This window comes from Vicugna pacos, chromosome 5, assembly GCF_048564905.1.
Source record: "Vicugna pacos chromosome 5, VicPac4, whole genome shotgun sequence".
Taxonomy (NCBI): domain Eukaryota; kingdom Metazoa; phylum Chordata; class Mammalia; order Artiodactyla; family Camelidae; genus Vicugna; species Vicugna pacos.
The window spans coordinates 62,899,254-62,915,731 of NC_132991.1; the positions used below are offsets into that span (position 1 = coordinate 62,899,254).

Consider the following 16,478-nt stretch of genomic DNA (forward strand, 5'->3'; position numbering starts at 1 on the left):
AAAGCATAAGGTCTTTGGCTTTAACAGGAATTAGTCAAGCTTTGAAGTTCTAGGTAACAGGAAATCAATGGTCTTTGTCAGAGTGCCTCCTTTGAACTGAATTCACTCCAACAATTTTCAGTCCTTTTGTCATTCAATCTGATGGAGCATCTGATTGGTCCAGCAAAGCCATGTGTCCACAAATTGGCTAAGGGAGACTGGAGTAACTTGAGGGTCAGTCTCAGTCAAAGACTGAGGACAATTAAGACTCCAATCAAAGGAAGGTGATACGTTTCCCATAAAAACATTGGGGTGCAGTTAACAGAAAATAATAAAACAGATAAATGGATTTGAAGACAGCAAAAATTATGTAACTATTACTAATTCATATTTCTGACCATTCAGAACGTAAGCACCATAGAGACAGAAACTGGTGTTTGCATTGTCCCCAAAGGTATCCTCATCACTAGAATATTACCTAGCATCTGTTAAGCATTTAATAAATACGTGTTAAATTACTGTAATATCTTGTCTCTAAATAAATTGCCCTTTGGCTCCATTAGCTAGTGGGTCCAAGTAGAAAAAAATATACACATAGGTAAATTTTGAGTCAAAGTAAAAGTTTAAAAAAGAAACAAAGCCTGAGGCAGATTTAACTGAGAAACATGGATGAACAGAGAACAATATTTATAAAAGATACATAGCATAGTACATGTTGTGCCGCAAGGCATAGGAAAGATGGAAGAAGGGAAGTAGTATTCATTGAGTGCCTACTTTCTGACAGCTCTTGTGGCAGGAATTCTTACATACGTGTCTCACTGAATGTAGTGTACGAAAACGTCAGGGAATATGCGAACAGTAACAACCACTGCAAAATGCCACTTCATTTACTTCGTAACTGTATGCACGGCTGGCTTTTAGCCTGAGGTACCCTCCACTAAGCACATATTTGTTTTGCACAATGGGGCCCTTGGCTCAGATAAAAAGCAAAAAATCAACACAACATCACAGGTCAGAAGAACAGTTTTCCAGCCCATCTCTGCCTCACCCTCAAGCACACCCACCGCAGGAAATAATGCCAAGCACTTTACGTACATGTCTACATGAGCATTCTCTCCTTACATGTGGGCACTAGTCAGCTCACCTTTTTAGGAACTTTCTTCTCCTCTAGGCCCTAATGTGGAAAGAATCCAACTCACTCTGTCCTAAAATAAAGACTGCTGGTTTGAAGTAGAAAAGAAGGTATTTCCAGATGATTATCTGTAAGAGATCCAAACCTAAAGGCCTCTGCAATATGTAGTCCACGCTGAAGATGACAAAACAGAGGCTCAAATAAGGAACGTGAGCTGTTCAGTATCTCAGAGCGAGTTAGTCTTAGGCAGAGGCCTGGAACTTGGGTCTCCCCATCTCCTGATGCAGTTTTCATCTTATTTCACTGAACTTTGCTCAGATATTGAGATTTCATGGTGACTTTAAGAAGTCTACAATAAAAAGTAGTGGATTAACTACCTTAACTCTTTATTAAATAATATTTTTTCACTTGATTTAATTATTCACCTCTATCTCTCAGAATTGTTTTTCTCTATCCAAATGGTACCCAATGAAACAGAGCACTAGCTTCTCATAAGAACCATAGAGACAAAAATCATAGGTTTATCATAAGAGGTTTTAACTTTGGGGTGCCTTTTTTTCCATTTGCGGCCTCACCAACATCATGATATGTATGAGGAACCTTTGGCATGATGGATACATTCATTATCTTGATTGTAGTGACAGTTACACATATGTAAAAATATGTCAAATTAAACACTTTTTAATTGTAGTTTATTGGGTGTTAATTTTATCTCAATAAGTCTGTTAAATATATATGTGTGTGTTTTTATATGGATACATAAAAATTATATCTATTTGGCCAAAATCAATACCAAAGCATATATCATCATCTGAGCATCGTAGCATGAACTAGGATATAAGAATAAACCAAAAATTTGCTAAAGCATAAATAAGTAAATAAATAATAATTTTTAGTTCTCAGAACTATTTTGAGGTACATTACAATAAACATATGAATGTGCTTCCAGGAACATGACAGACACTTGAGCTGGTGACAGACACAACTGTCACTGCTGCCCCCAGACACTGCACTCTGAAACTCCTCTCTGAGGATATCACAAACACCACCATGACCAATGCCACTTTTTCATAAGGAACTTTTCTAAAACTCACTGTCCCTTCCTAAAGCCAAATACCTCTGCCAAAACTTATATCAGCAAAGTGCAAGCTCTACTGGTGCTCATACTGCCCATTTTTGAACTGTAGTCTCACTCAGGTTCACCTGGTGGGGAGGCCTGGGTGACATGTCTGGTACCCGGCTACAACCAAGGCTGGGAACTTGAGTTCAAAATGCACGTGGGATAGGAAATACCTTTGATGCATTAATTTTTCCATAGACAGAAAGTCCATTTAGAAAATAATGGGCAGCTATAAATAATAATAGATGGCCATTACAATCATTATTCAGAATTAGACTCAGGTCAAACTGCTAACATTTCCTTAAAGATCACATTCTAGGAAAGGAAATTTTGTAAACTTCAATACTTTAAACTTTACATACAGCACTTTCCTTAATTTAAATCTTGTAAGTGATCCTAGAGAGATGAATTACATAGTTCTACTTTCAGAATTGCATCAAAAATATGAAATACACTAGGATTAACTTAAATGCATGTGTTATTTACATTTTTGAGGGATGTTCACATAAGTTATTTGTAATTTCAGAAAGCAGTGGTCACACTTTGGGCAAAATACAATCAGGTCACCAAAAACTGAATTAAAGTATTAAATAGCAACTCTATCTGGTGAGGCAGAATTAATTGATGATGCAGAAAAAAATGGGGTAAGTATACAAATCACAAGAAACAACTTGGCACAACTTGATAAGTACATTCAATTTTCTACTGAAACTGATCAAGAAACTCTGTCAAGAATGTATTCTGATTTTATAACACCATTTCAGGAAGACAATCTTCTTGGCTGTGGTGGATTCTTTCATAATGGTGTGAGAAGGAAAAGAACTAGAGATATCTTCAAGGTTTTAGTTTGGAATTAATAGAGATAAAGAACACAAAAAGAGCAAATTTGGAGAGGAAGCTAATGAGTTAAACTTGGACGATTTGTGGGTCATCCACATGGAAAGGTTCAGAAGTCAGAAGCTTGGGTCTGGAATTTAGGAATCATGAAACCACTACTCTCAATTCTCGACCTTTATTTTGTTTGGATTTTGTTATAATGAGAATTAGGTTCAGAATACAAGAAATAGTGGAAATTTAATAAATTAGAAACATAATTCTCTCTCATATCCATTAAGTCCGGAAGTTAGGTTAACAAATTAGAAACATGGTTCTCTTTCATATCCATTAAGTCCGGAAGTTGGGCTCCACAGAATCAGGGACCCAGCTCCTTTTCTTAGGTGACTTCCTTTCCCAAAGTCATCTCATGGTCCAAGAGGGTTGTATCAGCCATTGTATCCATAATTCAATCAACAGAAAAGGGAAAGAAGACAAAAAAGCATGCTCTCCCCCTTTAGAGACACTTCCTATAAATCGCACATACTACTTCCACCTTCACACCACTGGCCAGAATTTAGTCAGTGGCTACACCTATCTACAAGAATGGCTGGGAAATGTCATCTTTATTCTAACCACTCATGTACCCAGCTTAAAAAATCATGGCCTCTGATGAACAAAAAGGAGGTGAACAGATACTGGTATATATAACTAGCACTTAGGATAAAAACCTTGGACAAATGGCTGTAGCACTACCATTTCTCCCACAAAAGAAAGGGGCAGTGGCAGCATCACTGTAAGAATCATTGTGAATCCAATATAACTGTAAAACAAAGCTATTCATTTGGGTAGCTCAACAATTACTAGTGACCAGTGACTTGTAAGACACAACAGATCACAACATATCAACGTATCAGGGTATCATGAGCTACATCAATGGCAACTAAACTATCGTAGCATAGGCATCTGAGGTTACTAATCACTTTGTATAGTGCAAATGAACAAACCCCAGTCACACAGACAGCATGCATAGTGTTCTGGGTCTATATATATAATTATGATATGAAATTATAAAAGATGGCTTGCAGCTATCAAAAATGCAAAACTCTCATTTTGGATAATCATTTGGTTGGCCAGTTCAAAACACAGCATAGCCAGAATTAGTTTCAACAAATCAAATTATTTAAGACATCCCTCTAAGACCTGTATGCTGTTTTGTAGCACATATTTCTCTAGAAAAAACTCAAAGGCTATATGCTCCTATTAGTCAGATTTTTAAAAAAAGAAAAGAAAAGAAAATTGGAAAAAACATCAATGAGAAAGAAAAAAGGCTAAACTGTATAAGTGGAATAACTGCTATCATTTTTCTTTGCTGTCACCTTGACAATAAAAGGTTTGTATGGAAGCTCCTGATTTATGGTCCTTTCAGGCAGTCACTGCTGAACAAAGCCACCTTGATTTCCCAGGATCCAAGGTGGGGCAGTTCAAGGCCATGAACAATTGCAACTCACACTTCAGTTGGCTGAATATCTATGAATTGGATTTGACCCAGACCAAATTTATGAATGGGGCTGCTCTTGGCCTACCTGCTTATCGCTGACAAATAGAAAACTTTACCTTACCATAAGCCCCACACAAGTGCACCCTGGACTTCTGACCCATCCCTGTGCTGGCTCTCTGGTTCGCAGACCTTAAGACTCTCTTTGAAGATTATGCATCAATAAACTATATTAATCTTTGATACAGATGAACCTTTAACTGCTGAGAACAGTATTATTACAGTAAGGAGACTAATTTAAAGGAATTAGATAGAAAAGTTCAATGTGTTTGCTCTTGGGTTTTCCTTAGGTTAATATCATTGATAAAGAAGGACTAAAAATTCCTTTATAAAATATGTCCTTTTCCACAAAAGATTATAGGGCAAATATGTACAGAATTTAAAAAGGGACATAGAAAAGAGAAGACCAAAACTTAGTATATATTAATCTATGCATAAAGGTAAAGAAGAGTACTAAGAGAATAGTAGAAAGAAAGGAAGCTAGGATTTTTTTAATTGAAGTACAGTCAGTTACAATGTTGTGTTTCTGGTGTACAGCATAATGTTTCAGCCATACATACACATACAGAAAGGAAGCTAATATATTAATAACTGATAAAGAAGAAGAAAAGCCTGATACTGAAGAAAGGATAAAGAAAGGAATGAAAGAATATTGGAGAAACAAAGAAAAACCGAAGTCTTAAATATACAGCTGAGGTCTATCTTTTAAAAGCTTTCTGGAGGAGGAGGCATGAGCTGAGTTGGAAGGGACAAGTAGGAGTTCGTAGAGAGACAGCATGTGTGAAGATAGAAGTGTCAGCAACTTATCTGAGGAATCTCATGCAAGGGTGAGGTGGGGGTCTAGGGAGGGGGACAGGGTTCAAATCCTCAAGGGCTCTGTGTACTGACAGAGTTTACTTTATCCTGAAAGCTCTACGGAACTGCTAAAGGAGTTTAAGCAGAGAAGCAGCATGATCAGACATGCGTTTTAGAGGGGGGAAAAGAAACTAAACCAAAGAGAAAGATACATAAAAATGTGATCAAAGAGGAGAAAGAAAGGCAATAATACAAATGAGAAGTGACAAGATCTTGAACTTACAGGCACTTAAAGAAGAAAAGAAGATAGATTCAAGCAGCATTAAGAGACAGAACCTGCAGGACTGGAACACTGATTGGACAAAGTGGTGAGCAAGTAGTGTGAGATGATACCAACCACCTTTCAGGTTTGAGCAACAAGGTAGCTGGTTTTGTCATTCTCTGAATATGGTTTCCAGCAAAATTCAGAGGCCTAGGGGAAAGGTAGTGAGTTTATTTTTGATAATGTTCAATTTGAGCTGCGTATGGGTCATCAGGTGATATCAGGAGGCAGCTGATTGTGAATCTGAAACTCAGCATAACTCATGCATGGTACAATGACTCGACTAGAACTAAGAGAAAGTTTTAAACTAGAGAAATATCCTGACATGAATGGAGAATCATCTAAATAGCAATGTATAAATGAAAAAAAAATGCCCTAAACTGTAAAAGATATCAGTCAGTTTTGAGTTTAGTCTATAGTCCTTCCTCACTAAGGAATTGGTATTGACCCTCAACCAGTGTGGCTCAAGTAATAACCTAAAACCTTCTCATGTCGTGCTAGGCTTGCACCATATTCCCTCATCCCACTCACCTAAACCAGCAGTGTGATGTGAGCTTATTTCTAAGCCTCAGTCTTTGCTTATGGACACACACCATTCATGAAAAGCTTTGGGTACTGAGTCTCTCTTCATCAACTCCCTTGGATGTCTGCACAGTGATTGTGGCCCGTGGATTCTTCTACTGAGATTATTTTTCTTCTATAGCAAGGACTGTGCTCTTTTTCTCTTTTTGTTGCTAGTTTCTTCAGGATATGTTGACTGAAGGGATTTCAAAGCCCTAAAGATTATGTTTCTTCCTTCTAGATTCTCCATTCATAATAAAGTAGCTCATTCAGAGTACTACTACTGTCTGCTCTCTTCGTGCCCTAAATCACATGAATCACACTAAGAATGCACGCCCCTAGGCTGTGGTTGTCTTTTCTCTAGACTTCTGTTGAGCTAAAGAATTTTGTTTATGGTTAATGAGGAAAGCTCCCTAATGCCGTCTGTTAGAGTTTTATCTGTATAGGTCCCTATCTCTGCCCCCTGTCAGGTATAACAGAAGTAAGTCAACAAAAAACAAAGGAGGATCATCCTCCCAGTTGCTTGTTTCTCAAACTTATTCAAGATTGTGTAGACACACCGCGTGATGCCAATCATGATGAAGAAAGAAGCTTCCCTCTTTTTGATTGCTTAACCAACCAGAAGTGGGACTACTAGAACATGCTTAGGTCCTCCAGAACAGGGAAGAACTGGGTTTGGAGCATCGATTCAATCTTACACCAAAGGAAATACAGCTACGTGAACAGGAAATACACCCTTTCCTAGTGACTATTCAATTGGAGAACCTATCCTTTATTCCTGTGGGACTCCAATCCGTGACCCTCTAGAACCTGGATGTAGGTTAAAGAAAGCATGGTCTCTGGGGTCAGATTCCCTGGGCTCAGAGCTTGGCGTGGCTACTTATCAGCTGTGTGACACTGAGCAATTTCTTGACCCTTGCTCTTACTCAGTTTCCTCATCTGCAAAATGGGGACAATAATAGAACCTAGGTCATGATATTGATGTGAGCATTAAATGATAGAAAATATGTCAAGTGTTTAAAACAGTCCCTGGCATACAGTAAGCACTCAATAAACATTAACTACTAATTTAAAAACAGGCTTTTTGTTGTTTTTGTGTGTGTGTTGTTTGGGTTTTTTTTTTTTTTTTGGCTAGTTGGTTAGTCAATTGTTTTGTTTTGTTTTTTTAATGAAGATGGGTATCTGATGCTGCCAGATGGAGATCAGAGAGGAGTAAACAACAAGAGTTCTTCACGGATGGACACACACCATGCTTTGCTCCACTGTTCCAGGCAGTGACCCATCAGTATATGTCACTCAGGGAAGAAGAAAGCACAGTGGTATATCCTGGCACTAACAGCACAGCATCTCCCCGAACAACAAGCAGCTGGGCTGGAACAAAGCCAGGGAAGGAATGCAATCTCTTTGGGGGAAAAAAAACTCACAACACATCTTCCTATTTTGACAGCCCAGGGAAAAGAGGCAGCTATATAGAATAAAGCAGCAAGTGTGCTTTGAGATCTCTGGAGGAAAAGCAGCAGAGAACCACACCCTATTATTGTGCAAAACCCCTATTTATATGTACACCCAGAGCTTTGGCCTTCACCCGAATTGTGCTGTAAAAAAGGAGAGGATTTTGACTGTTTTTCCCTGATAGGGCACAAAAAAATCCTTCCTTTCTTCCTGGATTTGGCTGGTGCTGCCACAGCTGTTACAGAAGTCCCCTGAATAAGAATTGTCCCATTGTAACCTGAATACATTCGCCCTTCTAAGAATGCTGCATCTGAATCATTTTTAGATTCCTGAAATTTTCATCAACCACAAAGGTAGCAAAATCAAATTTATTTCTTCATTCAGTTACTATAACCAGATCATAAATAGTGGTTAGAGACAGAAATCAAGAAAGAAAGAAAAAGAGAGGCCACTAACAGAAAAGGAGAGCAAAGAATACAGAGAGCAGGGAAAGAGTACACACCTGCTGGAAATAATAAGAAAAATGTGAGCTAATATTTATGCAGGGGTTCACTTTCTCCCTTCAGACGATAGAACGTTTATTTAATGAGTCTCCCTCTATCAACTTGTCAAGCTAAACAGCTGCACCTTCTGGGCCTCCAGCTCAGGGAAAGGAACTAAAGTGTCATGTCCCCACAAAGCTTCCTAAGCTAAGTGTCTCAAGTATATTGCACAGGGAAAGCAAAAATCCCAAATAAGCAGAATCTCCTCCATCCCAAGAATTGACAATGCCATCTAGTGGCAGCATGTAATATAACCCCCAAGAAATTTTCTGCGGAAGTCACTAGTGATTCTAACTTCATTTTCCATAGAGTTAGAAAGATCTAAATTATCCACCCAGCCACAGGATGTCAATGCTGGAAGAGACATTAGCAAGACCAATGGACTAGACTCTGGCTACACAGAAGAATCATATGGAGAATTTTTTTAAATATTTTAGTGTTTGTGTCTCATGTTCAAATACTTGTTGCAATAAAAAATAATTTTTAAATAAAATAATGTATTTTTGTTCAAATAAAATGAATCAGAATTCTGAGGAGTAGAGCCCAAGGGATCGATTTTTAGAAGCTCTTCATTTCACTTAAGCTGAATCTAACATTGAGAACCACTGAGTTCATCCAGTTTCTCCTTTTAAAGTATGGAAAGGAGGGGGGAATTATCCTTCCTCCTTTAGTTGCTGGAGGAGCTGAGTTGGGAAGTCAGGCCCTCACCCAAATTGTGAGGTCCTGTTTGACCAAGGTGAAAGTCATGAGACTAAGGAGAGCCAGGATAAGGGAGGTGGCAAGAAGCACCACCCAGACTGAAACTAAAATTTCCTTTTACAGTGGACTTGCTTTGCTCTTTTCTTTTTTCTCTCTCCTGCCCTGAAATAATACCCCCCCAAAATGTTCAAACTAAATCAATATAAACCAACATTAAATTCATTTGAAAAGATGCTTTTGACAATAAAAAAGTATAAACCTCCTGAAACAAATACAATGTGGAATTTTAAACTATATTTTACTACATTCATTAAACTTCTTTTTAACAACTTCTATGTGCACAAACTTGTTGGCAGTAGAGAATATAAAGATAAATCCCTCATCTACAATTTGCCTCACTTCAAAAAAGATTTGGAACAAAAGTAGATATAAAACAGACTTTTTTTAAATTTTAAATCAGAATGAAAGGTAAAGACCAAATAGTAAGACAAAACCATAAAGGGATAGTACAGTTCCTTAATTAACTCTTATACAATTTCTTTTCATTAGAGCTAACTTTAAAAAAGAAGGGGGAGGGGATATGATCAGTTACAAGGGTTGGGTAGTCAGCTGCCTCATGACCAAGTCCTGTCAACCAGCAGCTGACAGCCTCCCTACAAGGCAGGGCCTGGCAAACAATCAGACTAGGGGCCAACCAAGCCTCCCCAACTGCCCACACAGTCAGCCTGCCACAAAAGAAGGACTCAAGCTGCCTTCATGGGGAGAACCTCTATAACATACAGCTTGGGTGACATGAGGGGATGTGTTGCTGGAAGGTATAGGAGGTGTTCTACAGAAGGCCACTTCTCCAAGATCGAGAAAAATAACTAACCTACTACATCCATAAAAACACAAATAGCAACTTAAACAAAATGAGGCAGCAGAAGAACATGTTGCAGATGAAGGAACAAAATAAAACCCCAGAAGATGGTCTAAGTGAAATGGAGGTAGGCATTCAAGAAAGAGTTCAGGTTAATGACTATAAATATGATTAAAGAACTCGGGAGAAGAATGGATACACAGAGTGAAAAGCTGGAAGTTTTTAAAAAGAGTTGGAAAATATAAAGAACAACCAAACAGAAATGAAGACTACAATAACCAAAATTTTAAAATACACTAGAAGGAATCAACAGAAGACTCCATGATACAGAGGAATGGATCAGGAAGCTGGAAGATAGTACTGAAAATCACTGAAGCTGAATAGAAAAAGAAAAAAAGAATGAGAAGAAATGAGGATAGTTTAGGAGACCTCTGGGACAATGTCAAGTGCACTAAAATTCACATTATAAGAGTCCCAGAAAAAGAAGAAAGAGAGAAAGGGGCTGAGAACATATTTAAAGACATAATAGCTGAAAACTTTCCTAACCTAGGAAAGGAAACAGTCACCCAAGTCCGGGAAGCACAGAGAGTCCCATACAGGATTAACTCACAGAGAAACACACCAAGACACATTGTAATTAAAACAATAAAAATTAAAGCAATACAATAATAGTCAGAGATTTTAGTACCCCATTTACATCAATGGGCAGATCATCCAGACAGAAAATCAGTAAAGGAACACTGGCCTTAAATAACACATTAGACAATATGGACTTAATTGAAATATATAGAGCAATCCAAAAGCAGCAGAATACATTTTCCTTTCAAGTGCATGTGGAACATTCTCCAGGACAGATCCCATGCTAAGGTCACAAAACAAGCCTCAGTAAAATTTAAGAAAATTTAAATTATATCAAGTATCTTTTCCAACCACAACATTAAGAGACTAGAAATCAACTACAAGAAAAAGAAAAAAAAAACACACAAACAAGTGGAGACCAAACAATATGCTACTAAACAACCAATAGATCACTAAAGAAATCAAAGAGGAAATCAAAAAAATACTTAGAGACAAATAAAAACAAAAACTCAACAATCCAAAACCTATGAGATACAGTAAAAGCAGTTCTCAGAGGGAAGTTTATAGTGATACAAGCTTACCCCAGGAAACAAGAAATATCTCAGATAAATAGCCTACCTTACACCTAAAGGAATCAGAAAAAAAAGAAAAAAACAAAATCCAAAATTAGTAGAGGAAAAGAAATCATAAAGATCAGAGCAGAAATAAATGAAATAAAGACTTAAAAGGCTGAGAATGTCAAATGGTACAGCTGCCTTGGGAAACAGTTTAGCAGTTCCTCAAAAAGTAAGGAATTACAAAATGGCCCAGAAATTCTACTCCTAGTCCATTCCTAGGTATCTAACCAAAAGAGCTGAAAAAGTGTACAAAAAAAAAAAAAGACAAAAAAGTATAAAAGATCAGAAAAACTAAAAGCTGGTTCTTTGAAAAGATAATCAAAACTGACAAACCAAAAAAAAAAAATTACTGATAAACCTTTAGCCAAACTCATCAAGAAAAATAAAGGAAGAAAGGGAGAGGGTCCAAATCAATAAAATCAGAAATAAAAAAGGATAAGTTACAATCAACATCACAGAAATACAAAGGATCATAAGTGACTACTACGAATAACTGTATGCCAATAAAATGGCATAGAAGAAATGGACAAATTCCTAGAAATCTATAATCCCCCAAGACTGAACAAGGAAGAAATAGAAAATATGAATAGACCAATTACCAATACTGAAATTGAATTAGTAATTTTAAAATTCCCAACAAACAAAAGTCCAGGAACAGATGGTTTCACAGGTGTAATTTGCCAAACATTTAGAGAAGAGTTTACACCTATACTTCTCAAACTATTTGAAAGAATTGCAGATAAAGAAACACTTCCGAACTTGTTCTATAAAGCCAGTATTATCCTGATACCAAAACCAGATAAAGATATTACAAAAAAGAAACAGAAAATTACAGGCCAATACCACTGATGAATATAGATGCAAAAGTCCTCAGCAAAATATTAGCAAACTGAATCTAACAATACATTAAAAGGATCATACACCATGATCAACTGGGATTCATCCCAGAGATGCAAGGATTTTGCAATATCTATAAATCAATTAATATAATATACTACATTAAGAAATTGAAGAATAAAAACCATATAATCATCTCAATAGATTCAAAAAAAGTTTCTGACAAAATTCAACATCCATTTATGATAAACACTCTCCAGAAAGTGGACACAGAGGGAACATCTCTCAGCATAATAAAGGCTATATATGATAAACCCACAACTAATATCATACTCAATGATGAAAAGCTGAAAGCATTTCTTCTAAAATCAGGAATAAGACAAGGATGCCCACTCTCACCACTTTCACTCAACATAGTACTGGAAGTCCTAGTTATGGCAATCAGATAAGAAAAAGAAATAAAAGCAATCCACCTTGGAGAGGAAGAAGTAAAATTGTCACTGTTTGCAAATGACATGATACTATTCATAGAAAGTCCTAAAGACACCACCAGAAAACTATATGAGCTCATCAATGAATTTGGTAATGCTGCAGGCCACAAAATTAATATACAGAAATCTGTTGCATTTCTATACACTGATAACAAATTATCAGACAGAGAAATTAAGGAAACTATCCCAATTACCACTGGATCAAAAGGAATAAAACACCTAGGCATAAAAATACCTAAGGAGGTAAAAGACCTGTACGTGGAAACCTGTAACACTTATGAAAGTAATTGAAGACAACACAACCAGATGGAAACATACACCATGCCACGCATTGGAACAAGTAATACTGTTAAAATGACCCTACTACCCAAGGCAATCTAGAGGTTCAATGCCATCCCTATTAAAGTACAAAAGGCATTTTTCACAGAACTAGAACAAATAATTTTTAAATTTATATGCAAACACAAAAGACCTCAAATAGTCAAAATAATCTTAAGAAAGAAGAACAAAGCAGGAAGACTCATGCCCCCTCACTTCAAATTACAGTACAAAGCTACAGTAATCAAAACAGTAGTGTACTGGCACAAGAACAGACACACAGGTCAATGGAACAGAGTAGAGAGCCCAGAAATAAATCCATGCACTTACAGTCAATTAATCTACAGCAAGGGAGGCAAGACAACACAATGGAAAAAGAGAGTCTTCAATAAGTGGAAGAAATTGGACTGCTGCATGTGAAAGAATGAAATTAGAACATTCTCTAACACCATATATGAAAGTAAACTCAAAATGGATTAAAGACTGAAATATAAGACCAGAAACCATAAAACTCCAGAGGAAAACATGGGCAGAACACTCTTTGACATAAATCATAGCAATATTTTTGGGGGTCTGTCTCCTAAAGCAAAAGAAATAAAAGCAAAAAATCAACAAATAGGACCTAATTAAACTTAAAAGCTTTTGCACAGCAAAGAAAACCGTGGACAAAATGAAAAGACAACCTACAGAACGAGAGAAAATATTAGTAAATGATGTGACTAAGAAGGGGTTAATGTCCAAAATATATAAACAGCTCATACAACTCAACATCAAAAAACAAACAGACCAATTTAAAAATGTGCAGAATATATGAATAGACATCTTTCCAAAGAGGAAAAGAAGACACGCAGGTGGCCAATCAACACATGAAAAGATGCTCAACATCCCTAATCATCAGGGAAATGCAAATCAAAACCACAGTGAGATATCACCTCACACCTGTCAGAACGGCTATCATCAAAAAGAATACAAATAACAAATGTTAGCAAGGATGTGGAGAAAAGGGAACCCTTGTACACTTCTGGTGGGAATGTCAATTAGTGCAGCCAATTTTGGTGGAAAACAGTATAGAGGTTTTTTAAAAAACTAAAAATAGAACTACCATATGACCCAGAATTCCACTCCTGGGTGTGTATATCTGAAAGAAATTAAAACACTAATTTGAAAAGATACAAGCACGCCAACATTCACAGCAACATTATTTATAATTGCAAGCTAAGTGTCCATCAACAAATGAATGAATAAAGAAGATGTGGTGTATATATACGCACAATGGATGTATGTACATAGCATCAGCTATGAAAAAACAGCTATAAAAAAAAGAATGAAATTTTCCATTTGCATTAACATGGATGGACTTGAAGGGTATTATACTAAGTGAAATAAGTCAGGCAGAGAAAGACAAACACTGTGTGATATCACTTATATGTGGAATCTAACAAATACAATAAACTAGTGAATATAACAAAAAAGAAACAGACTCACAGACACAGAGAACAAACTGGTGCTTACCAGTGGGGAGAGCGAAGGGGTACCCTAGGGGAAGGAGATCAAAAGGTACAAACTATTATGTATAAAATAAACTACAAGGATTATGTTGTACAACACAGGGGATATAACCAGTACTTTATAGTAACTATAAATGGAGCATAACTTTAAAAAAAAAAACTTTTACCAGAAGAAAAAAGTATGCAATTAAATAGGGTGATTAGGAAAAGTGTTGCTGAGGAGGAGAGGCATCAAGCCAAGCATCTGTCTGCACAATAGGTTTATTTCATACTCACATGAAGTCCAGTGCAGGTCGATGTGATGATTCTGATCCATACAGAGACTCAGGCCACAGGGCCTTCTCCATCTTGTGGCCCAGCTCTCGCCCAGGTCGTCAGTGTTCTTCTCTTCATTTAGCTGGAGGCTGCGGAAAGAGAAAGAGTGTGGGGAGGGCACACATTCCTCCACCTGAGGAGATAGGCATCAGCCCCTCTCCTTCCAACATGAGAACAGTCATATGGCTCCACCTGGACACCAAGTAGACAAGCGCTGTGCCAGCGAACAATATGCATGTAGGTGAGCATCAGCAGCTCCTGCCCACAACCCGACAACCGGTTAGGGAGCTACTGCGGTTACCCTGGGGAATGACTGTGCTGACGGGACCAGGGCAATGACAGTGGAGCTGGTGAAAACTGAAAAGACCTGGATACATCCTGAGTTAGAGTTGGTACGTTTTCCTGCGGAGTCAGGTGTGGAGTGTACAAGAATGGGAGGAGTCAAACTTAAAGTCAACATACATGAGCTGCTGAGCTTCAGACATTCCCACACAGGGCCTCCTTGAGAAGACTGTTTGCCTGAGTCAATTCCCACGTGGCTCCTAATTCCCATGTGGCCAGAGGAGGAGGAACATGCTATTCAGGAACACCCAGAGAACAGAGACAGGAAATACTGACAACAAGGTGGTGGCTCTTCCTAGACCGCAAAGTTCTTCTGAGTGATGAATGCAGCACTTGTGTCCAGGAAGGGCTCTGGAGACAGAGACATACACAGTTTTTTAAATTCTTCAATTAGCAAAATAAAGAGTGGGAAAGTTGAGCATACTCTTGTCCACATCATAGTGCCGAAGGGGGCAGCAGATGCCACAGACACTTCTGGAATACTGGTAGTGCCCTGCTGGGTTGAAATGTTTGGGGAGCAACTTATATAAGACATATGCAAAGAAATACTTGGTATAAGAGACAGGGCATTTTGGTGATAAGGATCTGAATTTTTGAGAAATAATGTAAATGCTTTGTGTTCCCCATCAATTTGCTTTTATAAGAAAGAAAGAAAGAAAGAAAGAAAGAAAGAAAGAAAGAAAGAAAGAAAGAAAGAAAGAAAGAAAGAAAGAAAGAAAGAAAGAAAGAAAGAAAGAAAGAAAGAAAGAAAGAAAGAAAGAAAGAAAGAAAGAAAGAAAGAAAGAAAGAAAGAAAGGAAGAAAGAAAGAAAGAAAGAAAGGAAGAAAGAAAGAAAGAAAGAAAGAAAGGGAGAGAGAAAGAAAGAAAGGGAGAGAGAAAGAAAGAAAGGGAGAGAGAAAGAAAGAAAGGGAGAGAGAAAGAAAGAAGGAAAGAAAGGGAGAGAGAAAGAAAGAAGGAAAGAAAGGGAGAGAGAAAGAAAGAAGGAAAGAAAGGGAGAGAGAAAGAGAGGGAGGGAGGGAAGGAAGGAAGGAAGAAGAAACTTACAGTATACCCTGCCCCCCTACACACACACACTCACACAAACCTCAGGTAGTGAATTCTCTGCTCAGTGACAGAGAGGTATAGCAAGTTGAAAAGAAACTCAGAGTTGCTCACTAAATACCTTTCCTCATATATTTTGCTTCCAAAAGTCTAGGCCTATCTGGGGGACAGGGATAAGAGAAAATACTCCTGAAGAGGTCAAATATACAAGCCAAATATGAAAACAAGAAGGCAAAGGACTTCCCTTGGATTCAATGAGATTTTCCTCAACTAGAAGGAAGGAAGCGCAGTGTTGCTAGAAAGGCTATATTTCCCACAAGGAGAATGGCTGATGATGGAGGGTATACAAATCCTGTCTTTCTTTAAAATTGTGATATATTGCTCATCATGGATTCTTGGCATTCATTTAGATTTTGTGAGTCTTGCATTAACATATGATTCATGAGATAATTCAATTGTGTGGCATCCCCTTAGCCCGAGTCCTGGTGCCTGGGTGAAGCACAACACAGAAAGAGGCCAGGGCTCCAGGCATGCCATACCACTGGCCCCAGAGTGCCCTGCTAATGGGATGGGGGACACCCAATGGTAATCTCAGAGG

At 37.7% G+C, this 16,478-nt stretch overlaps 1 protein-coding gene across 2 annotated transcripts in view; it reads right to left on the reverse strand.

The window, feature by feature from the left end:
• Positions 1-15,064, reverse strand: part of CPS1 (carbamoyl-phosphate synthase 1) — a 164,691-nt gene extending 149,627 nt beyond the window's left edge. Inside the window, exons 1-2 of one of the 2 annotated variants that reach the window (XM_072961338.1) lie at positions 14,960-15,064; positions 14,459-14,586 (exon numbers count right to left, since the gene is read on the reverse strand). The gene's annotated coding sequence lies outside the window, so the exon portion shown is untranslated. The remainder of the gene's footprint in view (positions 1-14,458; positions 14,587-14,959) is intronic. The other variant, XM_006205255.4, reaches the window with a different exon arrangement.
• Between the last annotated feature and the right edge of the window lie 1,414 nt (positions 15,065-16,478).